General features: G+C 32.1%; 1 long non-coding RNA gene across 1 annotated transcript in view; it reads right to left on the bottom strand.

Moving 5' to 3' along the window:
* Positions 1-5,700: 5,700 nt before the first annotated feature.
* LOC136028277 (uncharacterized) overlaps positions 5,701-18,413 on the bottom strand; it is a 68,938-nt gene continuing 56,225 nt past the window's right edge. The window contains exon 2 of the long non-coding RNA XR_010617793.1: positions 5,701-5,777. This is a non-coding gene — a long non-coding RNA (uncharacterized LOC136028277). The remainder of the gene's footprint in view (positions 5,778-18,413) is intronic.

Here is an 18,413-nt window from a genome sequence, read left to right as displayed (position 1 = left end):
AAAGCACCGGGACACAGGGAGTATAAATGACGACCAGGACACAAGTAAAAAAAAAAATTAACAAAACTAAAAAGAAGGTAAAAACTACAAAAAAACTAAAAAGAAAAAAAACTAAAAACTAATAAAAAAACTAAAAAATCTAAAAATCTAAATAAACTAAAAAAGAAAAAAAAAGGAAAAAAATTAAAGGAGAAAAACAAAACTAAAAAACGAATGTATATACAGACCGGTACACCGGGATACAAATGACGACCGGGACACAGGGAATATAAATGACGACCGGGACACAGGGACACAACTACAACGGGGACACCGGGGGAAACAGGGGGATATAAATGACGACCGGGACAAAAAAACTAAAAAGAAAAAAAAACTAAAAACTAATAAAAAAACTAAAAAATCTAAAAATCTAAATAAGCTAAAAAAGAAAAAAAAAGGAAAAAAATAAAGGAGAAAAACAAAACTAAAAAACGAACCGGGACACAGGGACACAACTACAACGGGGACACCGGGGGAAACAGGGGGATGTAAATGACGACCGGGATCACCATCAACAAAGCTCAAGGGCAATCATTAGAATCATGAGGTATAGATCTGAATACAGATTGTTTTCCCATGGACCATTATATGTTGCATGTTCAAGAGTCGGTAAACCTGACAATCTATTTATATGCAAAGACAATGGGACAGCAAAGAATGTTGTATATTCGCAAGTTTTACGTAGTTAAAACCATATATATATATCTATCTATATTCACAGGTGGGACATAGGGACACAACTACAATGGCGCGTAACTATTATGGCGCGTAACGACTTACGCGCGCGGGGGGGGCTTGGGGGGGGCGCGAAGCGCCCCCACCAACTAGGTGTTGGGGTGGCGCGAAGCGCCACCCCAACAGCTAGTATATATATATATATATATATATATATATATATATATATATATATATATATATATATACTAGCTGTTGGGGTGGCGCTTCGCGCCACCCCAACACCTAGTTGGTGGGGGCGCTTCGCGCCCCCCCCCAAGCCCCCCCGCGCGCGTAAGTCGTTACGCGCCATAATAGTTACGCGCCATTGTAGTTGTGTCCCTATGTCCCACCTGTGAATATAGATATATATATATATATGGTTTTAACTACGTAAAACTTGCGAATATACAACATTCTTTGCTGTCCCATTGTCTTTGCATATAAATAGATTGTCAGGTTATCCCCCTGTTTCCCCCGGTGTCCCCGTTGTAGTTGTGTCCCTGTGTCCCGGTCGTCATTTATATTCCCTGTGTCCCGGGTCCCGGTCATCATTTGTATCCCGGTGTCCCGGTCTGTATATACATTCGTTTTTTAGTTTTGTTTTTCTCCTTTATTTTTTTCCTTTTTTTTTCTTTTTTAGCTTATTTAGATTTTTAGATTTTTTAGTTTTTTTTATTAGTTTTTAGTTTTTATTTCTTTTTAGTTTTTTTGTCCCGGTCGTCATTTATATCCCCCTGTTTCCCCCGGTGTCCCCGTTGTAGTTGTGTCCCTGTGTCCCGGTCGTTATTTATATTCCCTGTGTCCCGGTCGTCATTTGTATCCCGGTGTACCGGTCTGTATATACATTCGTTTTTTAGTTTTGTTTTTCTCCTTTATTTTTTTCCTTTTTTTTTCTTTTTTAGTTTATTTAGATTTTTAGATTTTTTAGTTTTTTTATTAGTTTTTAGTTTTTTTTTCTTTTTAGTTTTTTTGTAGTTTTTACCTTCTTTTTAGTTTTGTTAATTTTTTTTTTTACTTGTGTCCTGGTCGTCATTTATACTCCCTGTGTCCCGGTGCTTTGTTGATTGCTAATCGAACATTCCTTTTGTCCTGGTCGCTTTCTCTTTGAGTGTCGTCATTTATTTTTTTCTTTTTTAGTTCTTTTAGTTTTTACCTTTTTTAGTTTTTTTTTAGTTTTTAGTTTTTTTAGTTTTTTACCTTTTTTTAGTTTTTTTAGTTTTTTAGCTTTTTTATTTTTTTTATTAGTTTTTAGTTTTTTTGTAGTTTTTGCCTTTTTTTTTAGTTTTTTGTCCTGGTCGCTTTCTCTTTGAGTGTCGTCATTTATTAGTTTTTTCCTTTTTTTTTTTAGTTTTTTATTGGTTTTTACCTTTATTTTAGCTTATTTTTCAGTTTTTTCCTTTTTTTTAGTTTTTTTTTATTTTTTATTTTTTTTAGTTTTTTACCTTTTTTTAGTTTTTTAGTTTTTTTAGTTTTTTAGCTTTTTTACTTTTTTTATTAGTTTTTAGTTTTTTTTTTTTGTAGTTTTTGCCTTTTTTTAGTTTTTTCAGTTTTTTTTTTTAGTTTTTTATTGGTTTTTACCTTTATAGTTTTTTTAGTTTTTTAGCTTTTTTATTTTTTTTTATTAGTTTTAGTTTTTTTTTTTGTAGTTTTTGCCTTTTTTTAGTTTTTTCAGTTTTGACGTCACCTAATCCAGTTTTTTCAGGTGACGTCACCTGACACATCCATCCACACATCCATCCATCCATCCATCCACAGACAACTTATTTTTATATATATAGATATATTTATATATATAGATATCTATATATCTATACATATAAAAATAAGTTGTCTGTGTGTGGATCTGTGGATGGATCAGGTGACGTCACCTGAAAAAACTGGATCAGGTGACAAAACTGAAAACTGAAAAAAACTAAAAAAAAGGCAAAAACTACAAAAAAAAACTAAAAACTAATAAAAAAAATAAAAAAGCTAAAAAACTAAAAAAACTAAAAAAAGGCAAAAACTACAAAAAAAACTAAAAACTAATAAAAAAGCTAAAAAACTAAAAAAACTAAAAAAAGGCAAAAACTACAAAAAAAACTAAAAACTAATAAAAAAAAATAAAAAAGCTAAAAAACTAAAAAAAACTAAAAAAACTAAAAAAAGGTAAAAAACTAAAAAAACTAAAAACTAAAAAAACTAAAAAAAAGGAAAAAAACTGAAAAATAAGCTAAAATAAAGGTAAAAACCAATAAAAAACTAAAAAAAAAAAACTGAAAAAACTAAAAAAAGGCAAAACTACAAAAAAAAACTAAAAACTAATAAAAAAAGTAAAAAAGCTAAAAAACTAAAAAAACTAAAAAAACTAAAAAAACTAAAAAAAGGTAAAAAACTAAAAAAAATAAAAAATAAAAAAAAATAAAAAAAGGAAAAAACTGAAAAATAAGCTAAAATAAAGGTAAAAACCAATAAAAAACTAAAAAGAAAAAAAGGAAAAAACTAAAAAAAATTTTCATCTAAAAAACTAAAAAAAACTAAAAAAGGTAAAAACTAAAAGAACTAAAAAAGAAAAAAATAAATGACGACACTCAAAGAGAAAGCGACCAGGACAAAAGGAATGTTCGATTAGCAATCAACAAAGCACCGGGACACAGGGAGTATAAATGACGACCAGGACATAAGTAAAAAAAAAACTAACAAAACTAAAAAGAAGGTAAAAACTACAAAAAAACTAAAAAGAAAAAAAACTAAAAAAAGGCAAAAACTACAAAAAAAACTAAAAACTAATAAAAAAGCTAAAAAACTAAAAAAACTAAAAAAAGGCAAAAACTACAAAAAAACTAAAAACTAATAAAAAAAATAAAAAAGCTAAAAAACTAAAAAAACTAAAAAAGGTAAAAAACTAAAAAAAACTAAAAACTAAAAAAAACTAAAAAAAAGGAAAAACCTGAAAAATAAGCTAAAATAAAGGTAAAAACCAATAAAAAACTAAAAAGAAAAAAAGAAAAAACTAAAAAAAATTTTCATCTAAAAAACTAAAAAAACTAAAAAAGGTAAAAACTAAAAGAACTAAAAAAGAAAAAAATAAATGACGACACTCAAAGAGAAAACGACCAGGACAAAAGGAATGTTCGATTAGCAATCAACAAAGCACCGGGACACAGGGAGTATAAATGACGACCAGGACATAAGTAAAAAAAAAAACTAACAAAACTAAAAAGAAGGTAAAAACTACAAAAAAAAAAAAAAACTAAAAACTAATAAAAAAACTAAAAAATCTAAAAATCTAAATAAACTAAAAAAGAAAAAAAAATGAAAAAAATAAAGGAGAAAAACAAAACTAAAAAACGAATGTATATACAGACCGGGACACCGGGATACAAATTACGACCGGGACACAGGGAATATAAATGACGACCGGGACACAGGGACACAACTACAACGGGGACACCGGGGGAAACAGGGGGATATAAATGACGACCGGGACACCGGGACAGGGAATGGTCGATTAGCAATCACCATCAACAAAGCTCAAGGGCAATCATTAGAATCATGAGGTATAGATCTGAATACAAATTGTTTTCCCATGGACCATTATATGTTGCATGTTCAAGAGTCGGTAAACCTGACAATCTATTTATATGCAAAGACAATGGGACAGCAAAGAATGTTGTATTTTCGCAAGTTTTACGTAGTTAAAACCATATATATAAATATATATATATATATATATATATATATATATATATATATATATATATATATATATATATATATATATATATATATATATATATATATATATATATATATATATATATATATATATATATATATATATATATATACTAGCTGTTGGGGTGGCGCTTCGCGCCACCCCAACACCTAGTTGGTGGGGGCGCTTCGCGCCCCCCCCAAGCCCCCCCGCGCGCGTAAGTCGTTACGCGCCATAATAGTTACGCGCCATTGTAGTTGTGTCCCTATGTCCCACCTGTGAATATAGATATATATATATATATATGGTTTTAACTACGTAAAACTTGCGAATATACAACATTCTTTGCTGTCCCATTGTCTTTGCATATAAATAGATTGTCAGGTTATCCCCCTGTTTCCCCCGGTGTCCCCGTTGTAGTTGTGTCCCTGTGTCCCGGTCGTCATTTATATTCCCTGTGTCCCGGGTCCCGGTCATCATTTGTATCCCGGTGTCCCGGTCTGTATATACATTCGTTTTTTAGTTTTGTTTTTCTCCTTTATTTTTTTCCTTTTTTTTTTCTTTTTTAGCTTATTTAGATTTTTAGATTTTTTAGTTTTTTTTATTAGTTTTTAGTTTTTATTTCTTTTTAGTTTTTTTGTCCCGGTCGTCATTTATATCCCCCTGTTTCCCCCGGTGTCCCCGTTGTAGTTGTGTCCCTGTGTCCCGGTCGTTATTTATATTCCCTGTGTCCCGGTCGTCATTTGTATCCCGGTGTACCGGTCTGTATATACATTCGTTTTTTAGTTTTGTTTTTCTCCTTTATTTTTTTCCTTTTTTTTTCTTTTTTAGTTTATTTAGATTTTTAGATTTTTTAGTTTTTTTATTAGTTTTTAGTTTTTTTTTCTTTTTAGTTTTTTTGTAGTTTTTACCTTCTTTTTAGTTTTGTTAATTTTTTTTTTTACTTGTGTCCTGGTCGTCATTTATACTCCCTGTGTCCCGGTGCTTTGTTGATTGCTAATCGAACATTCCTTTTGTCCTGGTCGCTTTCTCTTTGAGTGTCGTCATTTATTTTTTCTTTTTTAGTTCTTTTAGTTTTTACCTTTTTTAGTTTTTTTTTAGTTTTTAGTTTTTTTAGTTTTTTACCTTTTTTTAGTTTTTTTAGTTTTTTAGCTTTTTTATTTTTTTTATTAGTTTTTAGTTTTTTTGTAGTTTTTGCCTTTTTTTTTAGTTTTTTGTCCTGGTCGCTTTCTCTTTGAGTGTCGTCATTTATTAGTTTTTTCCTTTTTTTTTTTAGTTTTTTATTGGTTTTTACCTTTATTTTAGCTTATTTTTCAGTTTTTTCCTTTTTTTTTAGTTTTTTTTTATTTTTTATTTTTTTTAGTTTTTTACCTTTTTTTAGTTTTTTTAGTTTTTTTAGTTTTTTGGCTTTTTTACTTTTTTTATTAGTTTTTAGTTTTTTTTTGTAGTTTTTGCCTTTTTTTAGTTTTTTTCAGTTTTTTTTTTAGTTTTTTATTGGTTTTTACCTTTATAGTTTTTTTAGTTTTTTAGCTTTTTTATTTTTTTTATTAGTTTTTAGTTTTTTTTGTAGTTTTTGCCTTTTTTTAGTTTTTTCAGTTTTGACGTCACCTAATCCAGTTTTTTCAGGTGACGTCACCTGACACATCCATCCACACATCCATCCATCCATCCATCCACAGACAACTTATTTTTATATATATAGATATATATATATATATATATATATATATATATTCACAGGTGGGACATAGGGACACAACTACAATGGCGCGTAACTATTATGGCGCGTAACGACTTACGCGCGTGGGGGTCATGTTTGTCCTTATATGACGTCTGAATTATTTCACACTAATACAAAAGAAGAAAAAAACTAAAAAAGGTAAAAACTACAAAAAAAACTAAAAAGAAAAAAAAACTAAAAAAGCTAAAAAACTAAAAAAAACTAAAAAAAGGTAAAAATCTAATAACTAAAAAAAACTGAAAAAAATAAAAAAAGGCAAAAACTACAAAAAAAATAAAAACTAATAAAAAAACTAAAAAAGCTAAAAAACTAAAAAAACTAAAAAAAACTAAAAAAAGGTAAAAAACTAAAAAAACTAAAAACTAAAAAAGAAAAAAACTAAAAAAAAGGAAAAAACTGAAAAATAAAAGAGAAAAAGAAAACTAAAAAAATATGAATAAATATATATAAAAATAAGTTGTTTGTGGGTTATGTCTGTCTGTCTGTCTGTCGAGTGACGTCGTGTTTGTCCGCATATGACGTCTGAATTATTTCACACTCATACAAAAGAAGAAAAAAAAACTAAAAAAGGTAAAAACTACAAAAAAAAACTAAAAAGAAAAAAAACTAAAAAAGCTAAAAAACTAAAAAAAATAAAAAAAAGGTAAAAAACTAAAAACTAAAAAAAACTGAAAAAACTAAAAAAAGGCAAAAACTAAAAAAAACTAAAAACTAATAAAAAAAACTAAAAAAGCTAAAAAACTAAAAAAACTAAAAAAACTAAAAAAAGGTAAAAAACAAAAAAAAACTAAAAACTAAAAAAGAAAAAATTAAAAAAAAAGGAAAAAACTGAAAAATAAGAGAAAAAGAAAACTAAAAAAATATTAATAAATATAAAAAATATAAATATAAATATACCAGGACACAGGGACACAACTACAATGGGGACGCCGGGGGGCACAGGGGGATATAAATGACGACCGGGACACCGGGACACAAGGAATATAAATGACGCCCGGGACACTCAGAGAGAAATCACAGACTGGAACACTAATACAAAAGAAGAAAAAAACTAAAAAAGGTAAAAACTACAAAAAAAAACTAAAAAGAAAAAAAAACTAAAAAAGCTAAAAAACTAAAAAAAAACTAAAAAAAGGTAAAAATCTAATAACTAAAAAAAAACTGAAAAAATAAAAAAAGGCAAAAACTACAAAAAAAATAAAAACTAATAAAAAACTAAAAAAGCTAAAAAACTAAAAAAACTAAAAAAACTAAAAAAAGGTAAAAAACTAAAAAAAAACTAAAAACTAAAAAAGAAAAAAACTAAAAAAAAGGAAAAAAACTGAAAAATTATTAGAGAAAAAGAAAACTAAAAAAATATGAATAAATATATATAAAAATAAGTTGTTTGTGGGTTATGTCTGTCTGTCTGTCTGTCGAGTGACGTCGTGTTTGTCCGCATATGACGTCTGAATTATTTCACACTAATACAAAAGAAGAAAAAAAACTAAAAAAGGTAAAAACTACAAAAAAAAACTAAAAAGAAAAAAAACTAAAAAAGCTAAAAAACTAAAAAAAAACTAAAAAAAGGTAAAAAACTAAAAACTAAAAAAAGCTGAAAAAACTAAAAAAAGGCAAAAACTAAAAAAAAACTAAAAACTAATAAAAAAACTAAAAAAGCTAAAAAACTAAAAAAAACTAAAAAAACTAAAAAAAAGGTAAAAAACAAAAAAAAACTAAAAACTAAAAAAGAAAAAACTAAAAAAAGGGAAAAAACTGAAAAATAAGAGAAAAAGAAAACTAAAAAAATATTAATAAATATAAAAAATATAAATATAAATATACCGGGACACAGGGACACAACTACAATGGGGACGCCGGGGGGCACAGGGGGATATAAATGACGACCGGGACACCGGGAAACAAGGAATATAAATGACGCCCGGGACACTCAAAGAGAAATCACAGACTGGAACACCGGGACACAAATGACGACCGGGACACAGGGAATATAAATGACGACCGGGACACAGGGACATAACTACAAAGGGGACGCCGGGGTGCACAGGGGGATCTATAAATGACGATGGCGACTCAGGGAATGGTCGATAAGCAATCACCATCAACAAAGCTCAAGGGCAATCATTAGAATCATGAGGTATAGATCTGAATACGGATTGTTTTCCCATGGACCATTATATGTTGCATGTTCAAGAGTCGGTAAACCTGACAATCTATTTATATGCACAGACAATGGGACAGCAAATAATGTTGTATATTCGCAAGTTTTACGTAGTTAAAAACATATATATATATATATATATATATATATATATATATATATATATATATATATATATATATATATATATATATATATATATATATATATATATATATATATATATATATATATATATATATATATATATATATATATATATATATATATATATATATATATATATATATATATATATATATATATATATATATATATATATATATATATACTAGCTGTTGGGGTGGGCACAGGGGGATATAAATGACGACCGGGACACCGGGAAACAAGGAATATAAATGACGCCCGGGACACTCAAAGAGAAATCACAGACTGGAACACCGGGACACAAATGACGACCGGGACACAGGGAATATAAATGACGACCGGGACACAGGGACATAACTACAAAGGGGACGCCGGGGTGCACAGGGGGATCTATAAATGACGATGGCGACTCAGGGAATGGTCGATAAGCAATCACCATCAACAAAGCTCAAGGGCAATCATTAGAATCATGAGGTATAGATCTGAATACGGATTGTTTTCCCATGGACCATTATATGTTGCATGTTCAAGAGTCGGTAAACCTGACAATCTATTTATATGCACAGACAATGGGACAGCAAATAATGTTGTATATTCGCAAGTTTTACGTAGTTAAAAACATATATATATATATATATATATATATATATATATATATATATATATATATATATATATAATATATATATATATATATATATATATATATATATATATATATATATATATATATATATATATATATATATATATATATATATATATATATATATATATATATATATATATATATATATATATATATATATATATATATATATATATTATATATATATATATATATATATATATATATACTAGCTGTTGGGGTGGCGCTTCGCGCCACCCCAACACCTAGTTGGTGGGGGCGCTTCGCGCCCCCCCCAAGCCCCCCCGCGCGCGTAAGTCGTTACGCGCCATAATAGTTACGCGCCATTGTAGTTGTGTCCCTATGTCCCACCAGTGAATATAGATATATATATATATATGGTTTTAACTACGTAAAACTTGCGAATATACAACATTCTTTGCTGTCCCATTGTCTTTGCATATAAATAGATTGTCAGGTTATCCCCCTGTTTCCCCCGGTGTCCCCGTTGTAGTTGTGTCCCTGTGTCCCGGTCGTCATTTATATTCCCTGTGTCCCGGGTCCCGGTCATCATTTGTATCCCGGTGTCTCGGTCTGTATATACATTCGTTTTTTAGTTTTGTTTTTCTCCTTTATTTTTTTCCTTTTTTTTTTCTTTTTTAGCTTATTTAGATTTTTAGATTTTTTAGTTTTTTTTATTAGTTTTTAGTTTTTATTTCTTTTTAGTTTTTTTGTCCCGGTCGTCATTTATATCCCCCTGTTTCCCCCGGTGTCCCCGTTGTAGTTGTGTCCCTGTGTCCCGGTCGTTATTTATTTTTTAGTTTTTTACCTTTTTTTAGTTTTTTTAGTTTTTTAGCTTTTTTATTTTTTTTATTAGTTTTTAGTTTTTTTGTAGTTTTTGCCTTTTTTTTAGTTTTTTTAGTTTTTTAGCTTTTTTATTAGTTTTTAGTTTTTTTTGTAGTTTTTGCCTTTTTTTAGTTTTTTTAGTTTTTTAGCTTTTTTATTTTTTTTATTAGTTTTTAGTTTTTTTTGTAGTTTTTGCCTTTTTTTAGTTTTTTCAGTTTTGACGTCACCTGATCCAGTTTTTTCAGGTGACGTCACCTGATCCACGATCCACAGATCCACAAACAACTTATTTTTATATATATAGATAGTTTTTTTTTTTTTACTTATGTCCTGGTCGTCATTTATACTCCCTGTGTCCCGGTGCTTTGTTGATTGCTAATCGAACATTCCTTTTGTCCTGGTCGCTTTCTCTTTGAGTGTCGTCATTTATTAGTTTTTTCCTTTTTTTTTTAGTTTTTTATTGGTTTTTACCTTTATTTTAGCTTATTTTTCAGTTTTTTCCTTTTTTTTAGTTTTTTTTTATTTTTTATTTTTTTTAGTTTTTTACCTTTTTTTAGTTTTTTTAGTTTTTTTAGTTTTTTAGCTTTTTTACTTTTTTTATTAGTTTTTAGTTTTTTTTTGTAGTTTTTGCCTTTTTTTAGTTTTTTCAGTTTTTTTTTAGTTTTTTATTGGTTTTTACCTTTATAGTTTTTTTAGTTTTTTAGCTTTTTTATTTTTTTTATTAGTTTTTAGTTTTTTTTGTAGTTTTTGCCTTTTTTTAGTTTTTTCAGTTTTGACGTCACCTAATCCAGTTTTTTCAGGTGACGTCACCTGACACATCCATCCATCCATCCATTTAGTTTTTTTTAGTTTTTGCCTTTTTTTAGTTTTTTTAGTTTTTTTTAGTTTTTAGTTTTTTACCTTTTTTTATTTTTTTTAGTTTTTTAGCTTTTTTAGTTTTTTTTTTTTAGTTTTTTTTGTAGTTTTTACCTTTTTTAGTTTTTTTTCTTCTTTTAGGCATCAAATCGATGGCTGTTTTGAACAGACGCACTAAATTATTATTTTTGTGGAAAAGATGTTGCAATTGGGAAACGATTGTCCTTTCAACGTTGGGAGAAATTTCGCAACGTGCATTCAATTCAGAATTTCTATCACTGATGAAGTACAATTGTAAAAATTTATGATTCTCGCCTGAGAATGGTAGAAGGGACCCTGCTCTATGATAGATTTGCCCTTTTACTTTGAAAATAGACATAAATTGATCTGGATTTTCGATTTGGGCTCCAAACGACGTCATTTGGAAACATGAGTTGTATTTTCTGATTTGTGACAAAAAACGCTTAGATTCTGACGTAGTTCCAGTAAGGAAAGTCTTCAATGGCTCTGGTTGTGCAGCCAATAGAGGAAGTTTAACTTTTCCTGAGGCGAAACACATTCCCATTGTTTCCCCATTGAATTTCAAGGCCTTGCAATAGGGACAAATTTTAGACATTGTCCCGATTTGAACACATCTACTCAAGCTATAATCATCGACTGGGTTGCACCTGAATGCCAGGCGATAACTTTCAGGTTGCTCTGATTCCTCGGCACGCTATCTTTTCTTACTTTCTCTATCAGCAGCAAGCCTGATTTCTTGCTGTTCTTGTGATTCCTCAGCACGCTTTCATTTCTTACTTTCTCTATCAGCAGCAAGCCTGATTTCTTGCTGTTCTTGTAATTCCTTGGCACGACTTTTTTTTTCACTTTCTCTTTTAGTAGCAAGTCGCCTTCCGCGTTGCTCTGGTAGTTCCTCGGCACGCTTTCTGTTCTTTCTTTCTCTATCAGCCTCAAGCCTGTTTCCTTGCTGTTCTTTTGATTCCTCGGCACGCTTTCTGTTCTTTCTTTCTCTATCTGGCTCAAGCCTGTTTCCTTGCTGTTCTTTTGATTCCTCGGCACGCTTTCTTTTCTGACTTTCTCTATCAGCAGCAAGTTTTTTGGCATAGACTCTTTGAGCATCTTCATCGGCTTTTGCCATTGTAAGTTCATCAGTCATTTTAAACTTAAACATTAATAGATTTCTACGTGAACATATGTCTTAAATATCTTGAATGACGTCACCGTCAAAGCAAAAATGACGACAACTAATTTCATGACGTCAGTCAACACAGATACATGACGTCACCTGACAGACAGACAGACACACAGACAGACAACTTTTTTATATATATATATATATATATATATATATATATATATATATATATATATATATATATATATATATATATATATATATATATATATATATATATATATATATATATGTATATATATATATATATATATATATATATATATATATTCTATCTATATAAAAATAAGTTGTCTGGAAGGGCCTGTCTGTCGGATGACGTCATGTTTGTGTGTTGACTAACGTCATGATTTCGACTGACGAAATTACAGACCGGGACATCGGGACATAAATAACGACCGGGACACCGGCACATAGTGAATATAAATGACGACCGGGACACTCACAGAGAAAGCGACCGGGACACAAGGAATGTTCGATTAGCAATCACCATCAACAAAGCACCGGGACACAAATGACGACCGGGACACAGGGAGTATAAATGACGACCAGGACATAAGTAACAAAAACTTAAAAAACTGAAAAAAAGGTAAAAACTACAAAAAAACTAAAAAGAAAAAAACTAAAAACTAATAAAAAACTAAAAAAGCTAAAAAACTAAAAAAAAGTAAAAAAGAAAAAAAAGGGAAATAAATGAAAAATAAAGGAGAAAAACAAAACTAAAAAAAATAAAAATAAAAAAAAGAAAAAGAAAAAAAGGGGAAAAATACAAAAATTTATTTCATCATATACCACTTCAAAAACGGATGTATATACAGACCGGGACACAGGGACACAACTACAACGGGGACGCCGGGGGGCACAGGGGGATATATAAATGACGACGGGGACACAGGGAATGTTCGATTAGCAATCATCATAAACATAGCTCAAGGGCAATCATTAGAATCATGAGGTATAACTAAAAAAACTAAAAAATGGTAAAAAACTAAAAACTAAAAAAAAGACCAATTCAAAAACGAATGTATATGCAGACTGGGACACCGGGACACAAATGACGAGCAGGACACCGGGGCACAAGGAATATAAATGACGCCCGGGACACTTAAAGCGAAATCACAGACTGGGACACCGGGACACAAATGACGATTGGGACACAGGGAATATAAATGACGACCGGGACACAGGGACACAACTACAACGGGGACGCTTTGGGACACAGGGAGACATATAAATGACGACGGCGACAAAGGGAATGGTCGATATGCACAGACAATGGGACAGCAAAGAATGTTGTATGTTCGCAAGCTTTACGTATTTAAAAACACACACACACACATATATATATATATATATATATATATATATATATATATATATATATATATATATATATATGTTCACAGGTGGGACACAGGGACACAACTACAATGGTGCGTAACTAATATGGCGCGTAACGACTTACGCGCGGGGGGGGCTTGGGGGGGGGGGGGGTGCGAAGCACCCCCACCCACTAGGTGTTGGGGTGGCGTGAAGCGCCACCCCAACAGCTAATATATATATATATAAATAAGTTGTCTGTGTGTGTGTCGAGTGACGTCATGTTTGTGTGTCGACTGACGTCATGTGATCGACTGACATAATTACAGACCGGGACATCAGGACACAAATGACGACCGGGACACTGGCACATCTATATATATATATATATATATATATATATATATATATATATATATATATATATATATATATATATATATATATATATATATATATATATAAATAAATAATTTGTCTGTGGATGTGTCTGTCAGGTGACGTCATGTTTGTGTGTTGACTGACGTCTTGAAGTTAGTTGTCGTCATTTTTGTTATGACGGTGACGTCATTAAAGATATTTAAGACATGCGTTCATGTAGAAATCTATTAATGTTTAACTTTAAAATGACTGATGAACTTACAATGGCAACAGCCGAGGAAGATGCTCAAAGAGTCTATGCCAAAAAACTTGCTGCTGATAGAGAAAGTCAGAAAAAAAGCGTGCCGAGGAATCAAAAGAAAAGCAAGGAAACAGGCTTGAGGCTGATAGAGAAAGAAAGAACAGAAAATGTGCCGAGGAACTACCAGTGCAATGCGAAAGCAGACTTGCTGCTAAAAGAGAAAGTGAAAAAAGAAGGCGTGCCGAGGAACTACCAGAGCACAATGAAACCAGACTTGCTGCTAAAAGAGAAAGTGAAAAAAGAAGGCGTGCCGAGGAATCACAAGAACAGCAAGAAATCAGGCTTGCTGCTGATAGAGAAAGTAAGAAAAGAAAGCGTGCCGAGGAATCAGAGCAACCTGAAAGTTGTCGCCTGGCATTCAGGTACAGCCCAGTCGATGATTATAGCTTGAGTAGATGTGTTCAAATCGGGACTATGTCTAAAATTTGTCCCTATTGCAAGGCTTTGAAATTCAATGGTGAAACAATGGGAATGTGTTGCGCCTCAGGAAAAGTTAAACTTCTCTATTAGCTGCACCACCAGAGCCATTCAAGACTTTCCTTATTGGAACTACGTCAGAATCTAACCGTTTTTTGTCACAAACCAGAAAATATAACTCATGTTTCCAAATGAAGTCGTGTGGAGCCCAAATCGAAAATCCAGATCAATTTCTACTTTCAAAGTAAAAGGGCAAATTTATCATAGAGCTACTTTAAGAGTAAAAGGGCAAATTTATCATAGAGCAGGGTCCCTTCTACCATTCTCAGGCGAGAATCATAAATTTTTACAATTGTACTTGATCAGTGATAGAAAGTCTGAATTGAATGCACGTTGCGAAATTTCTCCCAACGTTGAAAGGACAATCGTTACCCAATTGCAACATCTTTTCCGCGAAAATATATCCTATCAATTTTTGGGATGGAGCCGACGGCTATCACTTTAATCTTAAATTGATGAATCCAGCCACTAACAAAGAAATGAATAAGAAATGCAGTGCAATGCATTATTATTCCTATATAGACTAATGATTCGCAGGATGAAGAAAATTATATTTTAAAATGCCGTGAATTGTTTCACCAATTCTTCGTTGATATGTATGCTAAAATTGAATCAGAACGTTTGCTATATATCCGCCTGAATCAGACCAAGCTCCGCTCTGAACAATACATTCATTTGCGAGATGCAGTTATAAATGACGGTATTATATTTTAAAATGCCGTGAATTATTTCACCAATTCGTCGTTGATATGTATGCTAAAATTGAATCAGAACGTTTGCTATATATCCGCCTGAATCAGACCAAGCACCGCTCTGAACAATACATTCATTTGCGAGATGCAGTTATAAATGACGGTGATAGCACAAACGTTGGAAGATTAACAATTTTACCTTCGTCATATGCCGGCAGTCCCCGTCATATGCATGAATATGCTCAAGATACTATTGCGTATGTTCGTCTCTATGGTCGTTCAGATTTATTTATTACATTTACATGTAATCAATCTTGGGACGAGATACTGCAGCTTTTACTTCAAGGACAATCAGCGGTTCATAGACATGACATTACGGCACGTGTCTTCCAGCAAAAGTTGAAATCACTGATAAACTACATAGTAAAACTTGAAGTGTTTGGGTCAGTGCAATGCTGGATGTTGTCAGTGGAATGGCAAAAACGAGGTTTGCCACACGCACATATACTAATCTGGCTACATAAAAACATTACTTCGAACGAAATTGATGATGTGATTTCCGCTGAAATACCTGATGAAAATGTCGATAAGGGGTTACATGATATTATTGTAAAAAATATGATACATAGACCTTGCGGTGCACTGAACGAAAATTCACCATGCATGGCCAAAGGAAGGTGCACAAAGCAATATCCTCGACTTTTAGTATCCAACACAATTACTGGTAATGATGGTTACCCACAATATAGAAGAAGATCTACTGAAGTTGGGGGTAAAACAGCAATAATAAAGAAGCTTAACGGTACGACCATCGAAGTAGATAACCAGTGGGTTGTTCCATATTCCCCATTATTATGAAAAACATTTAATGCACACATAAACGTTGAATACTGTAACTCCGTAAAGGCAATCAAATACATATGTAAATACGTCAACAAAGAGTCTAGCTGTTGTTCACTTAGCGGTACATTTACAGAAGGGTCAACGTGTTTATTTCTCGGAAACCAACGTGCAACCAAGAGCACTGAATCCACCGAATACAAAGTTAACCGCTTTCTTTTCGCTTTGCAAAAACGATTCTTTTGCAAACAAACTGCTGTATACTGAAGTGCCTTCGTATTACACGTGGAATACTTAAAATAAAGTATTTGAACGTCGAAAACAGGGTAAGTCAGTCGACGGCCAGCCTACCATCTTCAAGGATACCACGATAGGAAGACTCTACACCGTTCACCCCAATCAACATGAATGCTTCTTTCTACGCCTGCTTTTGGTGAATGTACCCGGTCCAACAAAGTTACAGTACGAGTGAATTATTGTCGTATGTACAAAATAACATTTCCAAGTTAACGTCGGAACAAAAAGACATTTATGATACGATAATGCATTGTGTCGATAACATCGTTGGAGAAATTTTCTTTTTGGATGCGCCAGGAGGTACTGGTAAAACGTTTGTGATAAAACTGATTCTGGCATCAATTCGATCAAAATGATATAGCGTTGGCAATTGCGTCATCCGGAATAGCCGCAACATTGCTGCCTGGTGGAAGAACTGCTCATTCCGCTTTGAAATTACCTCTGAATTTGCATTCCACAGAAACTCCCACGTACAATATTTCCAAATCATCTGGGATGGGTGAAGTATTGCAGCAATGCAAACTTATTATTTGGGATGAGTGCACAATGGCACACAAAAAATCGCTCGAGGCTCTGGATCAATGCTTGACAGATTTGCGAGGGAAGTCGAAACCCTTTGGCAGCACATTAATATTGCTTGTGGGAGATTTCAGGCAAACATTACCTATAATACCTAGATCAACTCCTGCAGACGAAATGAATGCTTGCCTGACAAATTCTAATTTATGGGCACACGTAAAAACATTAAAATTAACTAGAAATATGCGTGTCCGATTGCAAAACGATGACTCTGGTCAAACATTTTCAGATCAATTGCAGGCAATTGGAAACGGAAAGCTCCCAGTAGACTCAATTTCAGGACGTATAAAACTACCTACTGATTTGTGTAATTTAGTGACGTCCAAAAATGAATTGACTGAAAATGTATTTCCGAATATTCTAAACAATTATAAAAATAGTAAATGGCTAAGTGAAAGAGCGATTCTTGCACCCAAAAATATAGACGTCCACGAAATCAACAATATTGTTTTGACCAAGATTCGAACCAGATGAAGAGCTTAATTATCCATCTGAATTTTTAAATTCCGTGGATCTTTCAGGGTTTCCACCACACGTGCTACAACTAAAAATAGGCGTACTAATAATACTTTTAAGAAATATCAACCCACCAAAGCTTTGCAATGGCACGCGACTTGCCGTAAAAAAAAAACAATGGAAAACCTAATAGAGGCCACAATCTTGACAGGGCCTTTTGAGGGTGAGGCTGTTCTTATTCCTAGCATTCCCATGATTCCAATCGATCTGCCTTTTCAATTTAAAAGATTGCAATTCCCAATTCTTGTTCCCTGAGTCTTGTTTCAGAGTTCAATGCGTTAACAGCTAAAATTGGATATTTTATGAACACTGCTAAATCAGTGAGTTTCTTGTCAAGTGAATTAATTTAACATTTCACAATATTTGGTTTGGGATCACAGAGTTTTTTAATCCTGACCTAAGCTTCATAATTAATTCAGTGACCTTGTTATTTTGCAATAATTGCCTTGGAATTATAGAGACTTTTAATCCTGACCTATGCTTCATAATTAATCAGTAACCTTGTTATTTCGCAACAATTGGCTTGCAATTTGTAATGTCATATATCAGTGACCTACATTTATAAATTGAACGGTTTAAATTGTGTGGTGGTTGAAAACAGGTGCCTTGAAAAGATGCCAAGTATTAGCGAACAATCGGAGGATCTGAATGACTTTGAACTTATATATTCGCCTGTGTTAAATTTTGTCTAAGGTAATTGGCAGATTTCGATTTCTGAGAAGGAAATTATTGAATATGGAGTGGATTTTTTTGCTTCACCAAATATAGTTGAAGCTAAGGCTGATTTATGGTCGAAACTTGCGCCTGATGAAATTCCCCCTCGCCACAGTGGTGCAAAGTCTGCAACCAGTAATATTAAAGACATGCTCGATCTTTTGAAGAAGTGGGATGAAGCTAGTATCTCTATGCCAACTTATGTTATTAAACTTCCAACTGAAGTTCCAGTGTTGCCGGCTGTGGCCTATTCACAATTGGCCTCTAAAG

The sequence above is a fragment of the Artemia franciscana genome, chromosome 6, assembly GCF_032884065.1.
Source record: "Artemia franciscana chromosome 6, ASM3288406v1, whole genome shotgun sequence".
Lineage (NCBI taxonomy): Eukaryota > Metazoa > Arthropoda > Branchiopoda > Anostraca > Artemiidae > Artemia > Artemia franciscana.
The sequence above is the reverse complement of the archived record's forward strand: the minus strand, read 5'-3'. Positions and strand labels throughout refer to the sequence as shown.